General features: G+C 51.1%; 1 protein-coding gene and 1 long non-coding RNA gene across 14 annotated transcripts in view; both read left to right on the plus strand.

The window, feature by feature from the left end:
- The window catches only part of FAM178B (family with sequence similarity 178 member B), a 2,777,737-nt gene that overhangs the window by 2,131,539 nt on the left and 635,862 nt on the right, over positions 1-10,336 (plus strand). The window lies entirely within an intron of this gene.
- Positions 790-1,802, plus strand: LOC144791211 (uncharacterized). The gene is made up of 4 exons (XR_013602331.1): positions 790-928; positions 1,019-1,095; positions 1,190-1,246; positions 1,533-1,802. It is a non-coding gene; the product is annotated as an uncharacterized LOC144791211 (long non-coding RNA).

A 10,336-nucleotide genomic window follows, 5' to 3' on the forward strand; every position in this document is an offset into this window, starting at 1 on the left:
CGGATTATTGAGCATAAAAGTACTATTCGCAACAAATCCACCACCTCTAGTTTAGCGACACATTGGATCAACACATCTCACACTATACCACAACTGAGATATACAGTATTAGAAGTGGTAGAAAAACATGCAGGCACAGATCATAATGTGGCACTATCCCGTAGAGAAACCTTTTGGATTAAAAAATTAGGCACCCTCACACCGGGGGGGCTTAATGATCAATACGAAATGTTATGTTATTTATGATCCGGGGAATTAATATGTACAGATATCCAGCATCATCAGTCATATAATGTAATGTATTACCATGAATGGATGAACATGACTTTCAGTCTGTACATTGTAAATATGTCTGTTTTGTGTCGCATCGCTCACATTGTAAATATGCCCTTTATAGTTCTGCTTATCTTGGAACTATTAATATTGAAGTGTATATGTAGGAATTGATAGTAGATATTTGATGACATGACCATATGTTGGTTGCCTGAATATCGTTGGTAGGAGCATGTTTTTACTGTTCACTAACTTTGTTTAATTCATTGTACTGTTCACCCTTATTTGTTTAATTCATCCTTTGACCGAATTGTATGGACATTATGTAACATTCATAGGAAGCCCTCTTTACAATACACAAAGAATACAGGCTGCATTTACGCATTGTACCACTCGATGAATTTCCCGAAGCACACTTTGACATATGTCACATATCTCCGCACCCAGTTCACACGGTCACGAGCGTTTACGTGCACCTTAAGGATTATAGAATGGAGTTGAGGGAGAGGGGAGTATCCTATACAGTGAGAGGCCAGGGAGTGTGACGCAACAGGGCGCACCGTGTAAACACGATATAATTGAGTAGAGGACGGACCGGATGTTGATGCCGGAAGAATTTGGAGGTCAAGGATCAGAGCACGCCACCACTATCGAGGTAGGCGTGTGTTAAGCGTTTTTCGGAGCAACTAGGAAACGGGCAAAGCGAGGGCCGGTCATTGACACATTTATTACCTTAACTTTTCAGTGTTACTGGCTGTTTTTGGTTTGAAAAATCGTTACATGTTGGAAGATGTGCACAGCTTTTTGAAACACGCGGCTTTGGTAAGCGAGGAGACTTTAGTATTTCCTTTGCGTATGAGCACAGTTTTGTTTCCCATAACGATTACTGATGTCTTAGTAACGTATGTTTTTCTAGAACCGGATGATTCCAAAAGAGTCCTTGAGATAGACAACTGCAGTATAGGCACGATTGGTAAGCCGAATTTCCTCACATAGTCGTGCACGTGTTTCACTCGGTTATAAGGGAGCGTTTGAGGTTTTACACGTGGTTTAGGAGACAGTATTCACTTTAAGCTTGGTGAAGGTCCGTTTAACCTTATGTGGTTGAGAGAATTCACATGTGGCGGTAGGCTTTCCACATCACCCGGGCAGTTAATGTAATGACGGGAAATAATGTCAATATTGGCTTTCATACACATTGTTCATACACATTGTTTATGCTGACACTCATACCCCCTTCATACTTATCATTTTTACAGTGCCTTAAAACAAGATTGAAGTACTGAGCAATTGACTAATTATTGAATGTCAAGGACCAGAATTGAACGAAAATGACCATCCCCTGAAGAAGGGTCCATAAGGGACCCGAAATGCATTGGGATATGTTTTGATATGTATAATTTACACATGAGATTTTGCAAAACCTTGGGGATTGATACATGTGATAGATAACAATGTATTGAGTAAACCTATGATTTCATATGAAAATGTTTTTTGAATTGTTCAATGTTCATGAACTGAGCTAACAGTATGAGTAAAGAATAAGTATTACTATTCTGAAACAAATCACTGTTAATTTATTGTTGAAATTGGGACAAGGTTAGATAAATTGAGCCTTACTAATTTGAAACCTTTCAGGACTCAGGTTGAGCACCCAGTTTGACCTGGGTTGGACCAGGTCCTTACAGGGCCATCTAAAAAATACTCATTTGGCACAGCAAATATGGTGCGACACGTGGGGGCGTGGCTTTTTATCCACCACGATCCTGCAGCCTGAGCGATTTTAGCTGCCCTTCGCCATTCACAACTCGATTGGGGGGATGAAGTCCAGCCTGCTAACTTTTTTGGCGGATATCAGCATTGCTGGAGCGCCAATCGGGCCTCCTGGCTGGTGCAGGGCCCGTGCCTCGTTACACCCGGGGCTCCAGTGTCGGCACCCGCTGCAGTCCGTGGTGCTCGGGGGGCGTCCACGGCAGTGCACCGGCTACCTTACGGTGAGTGGTGTCCTGCGGGGGGGACTGATGGGGGTGGGCTGGGGGCTCCCGGCCGCCTGGCCTGCGCTTGTGGTGCTGCGGCCTGGTTGGGGCCTAGCACCCGCCTCGGCTGCGGCCTTGGTTTGAGGCCGTGTCCCGCCTGGTGCGCTAGCCCGCCGGGGTTTGGTGTGGTAGTGCGGGGGCTCTAGCCGGTCCCCTTTGGTTGTGCCTTTCGTCCGTGGGGCACTGGCTCCTTGTCCCTTCGGGCCGCTGTCGGGCCGGGGTGTTCACCGCCGCGTCCATCTGGTGGTGGGGGTCTCCGGTGCGGTTCAGGCTGCGGAGGCGCCGCGTTGTGCTGCTGTCGGGGACGCTTCTCCCCCATTGAGCCCCGGCCTTATTTCGGTGAAAACCGTTGGTCCCATGCTGGCTGTGCTGTGAGGTGCTGGACGACTTTAAGCGACGCATTACTTCATCCTGCTGCCTGCTTCTGGTGACGATAATCTTCTGCCTGCTGCTGCTCTCTGCCCTGTGAGCGGCCCGTTCCTACTGCTGGTGTCAGTCGCGGCCCGCTGCCTCCTGCCTTGCCTCCTGCCCTGGTGATACACCGGCCATCATTGTTCCCCACTCTCGCCTGAAGTCCCCTCATTTGCGTCTGGCCTCCTCTGCTCTGGGGCTTCTCTTCACCTCCAGGTGCCCCCTCCGTGGAGTTGAGTGCTGAGCCGCCTGTGACTGCTTGCCCCTGCTGCCTTCACTGGTTTTCGCGCCTGCTGCTGCTTCCCTGCCGGAGTCCTGCCGGGTCCTGGGGGCCGGTGTCCTTTGTCCAGGGCCTCCTGTGGTCAGTGGGGCCGTTGACCGGGCCTTCTGACTCGGCCCCTAGCGGACAGCCATCAGACCCTTAACTCTCCTCTAATACCCTGGTCCATGGCCCCGGTGTGGGGGAGCGGTTGGTGGGGCGGATGGCCGTGTGTGGACGGCATTACTGGTCTGGCACTTCTCCTACTTACCTGCACGGTCGCACCGCGTGTGGAGGGTCGGCGCTCGGCTGGTGTGCTCGTCTCCCGGACATCTGGGCCTCTGGTGGGCTCCTCCTGCACTCCTCTTTCAATCCTTGCGCCTGGTCATCTCCTCTTCGCTAGCTGGCCCCGCGATGAGCCGCTCCGCCATGGGGAAGTCGGACCCCAAGCAGCCCAAGATAGCCTTTGAGCTCCGCAGGTCCTCCCACCAGGATGGTGCGGGCTCGGAGGTAGCGGACTCCACCGGGGCTCCGGATGCTCTCCCTGGCCGCGAAGATGAGCTCAAGGCTATAATGTTGGAGGTGAAGTCGGCTGTCACCGGGATTGCCTCTCAACTGGAGCAGCTCTCGGCTTGCCTCGACTCGGTGAAGGCCCGGGTGGACTCCCACGACATCAGGCTTCTTTATGTTGAAACCAGGTTCTCTGATGCTGAGGACGCGGCCACTCAGGATCGACAAAAGCTGCTCCAGATGGACAAAATCCTAGCTGTCATCCGCGAGAAGAACGAAGACTTGGAAGCGCGCTCCCGTTGGAGCAACCTCCGCCTTACGGGCCTTCCTGAGTCCAATATCTCCAAGATGGAGGACTTTATGGAGGACCTCCTCAGGGAACTCTTCGGGGACGTCCTTTTATCCTTCTTCGTGGTGGAACGAGCGCACCGTTCCCTGGGCCCGCATCCCCATCCTGGTATGCCTCCACGCCTCATCGTGGCCAACATTTTGAACTTTCGTGACCGAGATGCCATCCTCCGGGCCACCAGGGACAGGGGCACCATCACACACCAAGGCAATACCCTCTCATTCTATCCCGACTACACCATGTCTGTGCAGGCTGCGAGGAGAGAATTTCTGCCAGCCAAGCGACTCCTCCAAAAACATGAAGTATCTTACTCCCTGGCATATCCGGCGAAATTGTGGGTCCACCAGGGCATCAAGACGCTGGTCTTCCCCGACCCGAGGGAGGCGCTCGCTTTTGCCAAACGCCTGGACAAAGAATCCAGGAATTCCTCCTCTGGGTCATCACATGAAGCCACCAACCATCTGAGTGACAATGACTGACTGACCCGGCCGGACACAATTGTGTTTTTCTTTGTTACTTGATATCGACCACGGACCCCATGTCCGCTCTGGTTTCCTCCTTGCATATCTTCCCTTCTGCTGTCTGCGGGTGCCTACATCACTGTGAATTGTGGATTGCATATTTGTGCTTTTTTGCCGATCTCCGGGGTTGTCCTTACGTCACTTATTCTCCTCTCCACAGTTGGACTTACTTAGGGACCCTCTTCAGGTCCGCTGGGCAAGTTGAACGTACTGTTTGTATGTCATTTTTTCAGGAGGCTGCTGTTAGTTTTTAGTGTGGCCACCCTGCCTTATCACAGGGGTGTTCGCCGAGCCCTGCCATGCCCTACCTGGGATGATTCCCGCTTCTTTGGTTTTGGCCCCTGGTCCAAGTTTTGGGTTCCCTGGGTGGGGTGGGGGTATTCTCAGCCTGATTGGGGGGTTGGAGTGGGTGGTGAGAGGTGGGATGTAGGGGGCTTCTTTGATAGTTCTGCTCGGTGCGGACTTAGGTCTGCTAGCGGGGTCCTGCCTTATTGCCTCTGTCGCTAGGTGCTTTGCTTTAGTCCCGGAGTGCTACCGTATGCCCCTCTCCCTTTATCAGCTGTTTCACGACGGCGCGTCTTTAGTACCACCAATCCTCTTGCTCCTTGGTGCTCGAGCTCGACCTCCTTGGGTTGGATTTAGCGCCCTCGGGCTGCCACCTGTCTTACTTGCCCCAATGGGTTCCCTGACTTTCCTGCTGGGATTGGAGGTGGGGCGCGGTTGGTTTCCCTGCAGAGCCTCCCCGCACTGTGCTGCCTTTGACTTCCCCTAGATGGCTAATATAACGCGCTGGACTTGGAATGTCCTTGACCTAAATGACTTTCGTAAGGCCCGCCTGACCCATGCCCATTTGCAGCGCCACTGCGTGGATATTTGCTTATTACAAGAAACTCACTTGCTCCCCGGCTCGGTATCCAGGCTCCATGCGCTCTACTGGGGGGAGGCCTATTCCTCTACCTATTCCTCCTATGCCAGGGGGATCTCGATTCTGTTGCGCCGGGGTCTCCCTTGGCAGACCTCCAATACCTTACTTGATCCGGAAGGTAGATACGTGGTTTTACACGGCCTCCTGTTTGCTCAGCTGGTCACCATCGCTGCGGTCTATGGCCCGAACTCCGACGACCCTGACTTTTTTCACCACGTATGGCATCTGATTTCCTCCTGCGGCCCTGCTGCTGTGATCTGGGGTGGTCCCACCTGCGGGCCGCCAGTGCTCTGTCCTCTATCCTGATTGACATTTCGCTTTTCGATGTCTGGCGTCATCTTCACCCGGAGGCCCGGGAAGGGACCTGTGTGACGGGTGCGCGGGGCTGCTGGTCGAGAATTTACCTCAGGATCGCTTCGCCTGAAGTCCTGTCTTGGACTGTCGATGCCACTCATATGGCCCGTACCCTTTCTGATCATGCACCGGTACGACTTATCATTCAAGCCCCCTTCTCTCAGCGATGGGCCTTTTCCTGACATCTTTCTCCTAATGCCCTCAGGGATTCTGTATTCTGTGATGAAATTCAGTCCGCCATCACTAACTATTTTGAGCTCAACGCGGGTTCAGTGGACTCTGTCTCCATCCTTTGGGAGAGCTTTAAAGCATATATTCGGGGGGGAGTGCACCTCTAAGCAATCGGGCGTTCTTCGGTGTATTCAGTCTGTGCTTGCCAGGCTGGAGGGAGAGATTCGTGATCTTGATGCTGCTCTGCTGACGAATCCTAGTCCTGACGCGCTGGCGCTCCTGCGCCAGAAACATACCGAATTTTAGGACGAAGCTGGCAGCGAGCTGTCCTTTCTGGGCAGAGAGGGTCGAGCCCGCCGTTTTGGGGAGGGGGATCGCCCGGGGCATACCCTTGCTAACTTACTGTGCCCTCCATGGGCTGCTTCTTACAGCACCGTCCTCTGTGATGGGGGTCCGGATCGCACCACGTCCTCGGGGGAGATTAGCACCCGGTTCATTGCATTCTATTCTGGTCTTTATTCCGCCGGTTCTCCTCCCCCCTCGGTGGAGTTTGACCAACATTTTGAGTCTATTGCCCTGGTCTGGTTGGCGGATTATCATCGAAAATTCCTTGACGAGCCGTTTTCGAAGGAGGAGATACTGGCGGCAATCAACAGCCTCCCGAGTGACAAGGCACCGGGCCTTGACGGCCTGCCCGCTTCCTTCTATAAAACGTTTGCCGCTTTTCTGGTTCCGCACGTAGCCGCCATGTACAACGAGTCCTTCGAGACGGGTGCGCTCTCGCCGTCCCTTCGCGAGGCCTCGCTGACCCTCCTTCTCAAGCCTGGTAAGCCTGCAGATCGGTGTGACTCCTACCGCCCCCTCTTCCTTATTAATATAGATAACAAGATCTTCGCTAAATTAATTGCCTCTCGCCTCTTACTATTAATGCCCACCATTACACTCCCGGATCAATCTGGCTTCATCTGCGGTAGGGCCACGTCCCACAATCTCCGAACCATCTTCTCCGTTTTACATCAAATTAACCCTGAGCTCCCAGACGTGGCGGCACTACTAGACGCCACTAAGGCGTTTGACACCCTGGAGTGGCCCTTCTTATTCTACATCCTGTCTCGAATTGGCTTTAGTGCCCATTGTTTGCAGAACATTCGGCTCCTATACACTGATCCCACAGCCCGGCTCCGTATAAACGGACTGGTGCCTGATCCCATTGCCATATCCCGCGGAACCAGGCAGGGGTGTCCTTTATCGCCCATGCTTTTCGCTATTGCTATGGAACCCCTAGCTGCTCGGTGCAGCAGCACTACACCCACAGGGGTATTGTTTTTTCATCCCGCTCTCTCTTGGTATCTATGTATGCGGATGACGTCACCCTTTATGTTCGTCACCCCCGGGACAACCTCAGCCCCCAGGTGCGAGAAGTCATTCGGTTTGGCGGGCTCTCTGGTGTCCAGATTAGCTGGAATAAATCTGTGCTCTTTCCCTTGACCGATGCCACACACCCGTTCGCGCCTGATTTTCCCTTTGAGTGGTCATCCGGCCCCACGCGTTACCTGGGGATTTGGTTGAGCAGGGACCCGGACGAGCTATGGCGATCCAATTTCGGCTGCGCGGTGGATTGGTTCGAGTCTAGGATCCCTCAGTGGAGCCGACTGCCGATATCCCTGGCGGGTCGTGTCGCTATAGCCAAGATGGTGGTCCTCCCTAAATTTCTCTATCTATTTTCTAACATACCTATTCCCCTCACGTCATATTTCTTTCGTTGACTCCGCTCGCTTGTGGTGTCGCTGGTGTGGGCCGGGCGGCAACCCCAGATTGCGTATGATATTCTAACACTTCCTATGTCGGCGGGTGGACTGGGCGCCCCGGATTTAAGAATGTATGCCCTCTGTGCTCAGGCAAGCTTTCTTCATTTTTGGTTGCATCCCACCCCTTACCAACCCCATGTCGCGGTGGAATCGGATGTCGCCTCCCCTTGGCTTTACTGTTGCAACCAAACTACCAAACTTTCCCCGAACTATCGGCTTCGCTTGATCCACTTCAAGTTTTTACATAGGTTTTATCGCACTCCGCTGCATCTTCACCGCTTGGGGCTTAGCCCCGAGGACTCCTGCAGGCGCTGTTTGGCGCCGGCCGCTGACTTTGCTCACCTGTCCTGGCTCTGTCCTAAGGTGCAGGGGTTCTGGATAGAGGTCTGTTCCATTATTTCTGCCATTACCAATGCGGACGTATGCCCGGACCCCTCTGTTTGTCTTCTTGGTTTCGTGAAGCCTTGTCCCGATGCCTCCCGCCGGCTGATCGCCATGCTCCTGGTGCTGGCGAGGCGCAGGATAGCAATGTGCTGGGGCCGTCGTCCCGCTCCTGAGGTCGCAGCCTGGCTGGAGGATGACTCCTGTTGTCAAACACTCCTCTCTGAGTTTTGGGACCTGATGCCGGCCAGATCGCGGCCGTTAATATTTGGGACCCTCTGGTTGCCTACCTTCTTTCCCGTGCCCCTCCTGGTTGAGCTGCCTCCCCTGCGCTCCCAGCCGGCCCGGGGTCTGCGGCGGCCGCTGCTGTGGGCGACGCCTGATCGCCTTTTCCTACCCCACCCTTTGATGCGCTGCCAGCTGCTTCCTCCTCGGGTTGCCTCTCCCGCGCTCCCCGCTGGCCCCGAGTCCGCGGCGGTTGCTGTTGGGGTCGATGCCTGATCATCTTTCCAAACCCCGCCCTCTGTATGTGCTGCATGTAGACTCCTCTCGGGGTTGCCTCTCCCGCGCTTCCCGCCGGCCCCTGGTCTGCGGCGGCCGCTGGTGCTGGTTTCCTCCTGACCCCGGTCGGTCGTAGCCTTGACCGTTCCTTCGCATTTGTCCCTGGGGTTCCTGCCCTACGTGCTATTAGTCCGGGTGGTTTTTCTTTTTTTTCTTACCAGGGAGCACAGTACTGTTAAGCCAAGGATTCAAGAATTGATTGCTGAGTATTCGCTATCTACTGTAATGGACATGGTTCTGTTAATCTGCGATCTGCCGCCCTACATGATGTAATGATATGGAGCTTTCTCTTGCACTGTGTTGTTGTACTGAGTCTGCATTAAGAAAAAGGTAAATAAAATAAATAAATAAATGAATAAATTAAAAAAAATATGGTGCGACAGGTGAAGAACTTGCACCCCAACAACTTTGCCCGAGCTGCAACACGGAGGTTGCAGGACAACTCACCTGCTTCTGCTTCTGCACCAAGCACATCAACTGCTGCAACAGCATTTTCCGCAAGCAGTCCACACCCAATAATTGATCCTGATTTTGGTGAATTTAAAATTCTATGCATTTATTGCGATAAACTTTTGTATTATGGGGAACAGTCTATCGACCTGATAAAACGCAGGAAGCAGAAGCATCGCTGTCCTCGACATTAGTTTTTTTTTCATTCTTTTATTCCTGTTGGACACTTTTTGGGTTCCAGTTCCATTATTTTGGTTTTTAAAAAAATTGTTGAAAAACACAAAAAAATAGAAAACTAAAAACAGAAAACAACCAGTTCTTTTTAGAACTACCTTCACTGGTCAAAGAAAGAACTATATTTCTATGTTAGTGTATAAAAGTTTCTCAGAATGAATGTGTAGTTAAAAAATGAATGAATGAATACATTACTAGTGTATGGTGAATGTGAAAGTGCAGAACTATAAGGAACTGCTACAGCATAAATCTTTAAGCTGTTTACCTATAGTATACTGTAGTACCTCCGAAGCACTTGAATGTAACATATGCAAATAAATATATTACAAGTCTATGCTTCAATTTGCACTGCTGGTGAAACTGCCTGGATGAATTTCTCTGTGTTACGGGTGGATTTACAACCCCCTTGTGCCTCTTTTAACACAGTCGTTGCGTCACTTTTGTGATGCACTGGTGGTGCAAAAGATGTGCCATGGTGGGTAGTATTTACATGCAGTCCTGCACACATGCTGTTTTCAAAACACATACAAACAGTGAGTCACTTATTCATGCATCTATGCACTAAGTAATATCCCACAGCAAACCATACAGACAGTCATACTGATACTCAAAAAACCCACTAATAACCCATATACACACTCATGTAGCTACTTACCAACCCATGCAGCCAGTTATACACAAAGTGAGACACTGATAGAGATATTTAAATATTTAAACATTACTCGCTAATACATGTATTCACTAAGATACACTTAATAAGTCAGTTATAAAATCAATTTAGCAAAAAAAACATCCATTTAGACACTTATTTACCCATTTATTCTTCCATCGACCTTTAGATATAAATATATCAAAAATATTTATTTTTCAGAAAGACACACATTCACTGGATGATGTCATCAGTGATGTCATCAGTGATGTCATTTGAGATGTCATGAGTGATGTCACTGACCATGTCATGAGTGATGTAATATGTGACGTCATCAGCAGTGGATTGCGGGCGCGCGAGTTATAGTTAGCTGAACTAACTATAACGTTGGAATTTTAATGGGTTTGTATGAGTGAAATGTCCAGCTAACTATAACATGTGTGA

This window comes from Lissotriton helveticus, chromosome 11 (assembly GCF_964261635.1).
Source record: "Lissotriton helveticus chromosome 11, aLisHel1.1, whole genome shotgun sequence".
NCBI classification, from domain to species: Eukaryota; Metazoa; Chordata; class Amphibia; order Caudata; family Salamandridae; genus Lissotriton; species Lissotriton helveticus.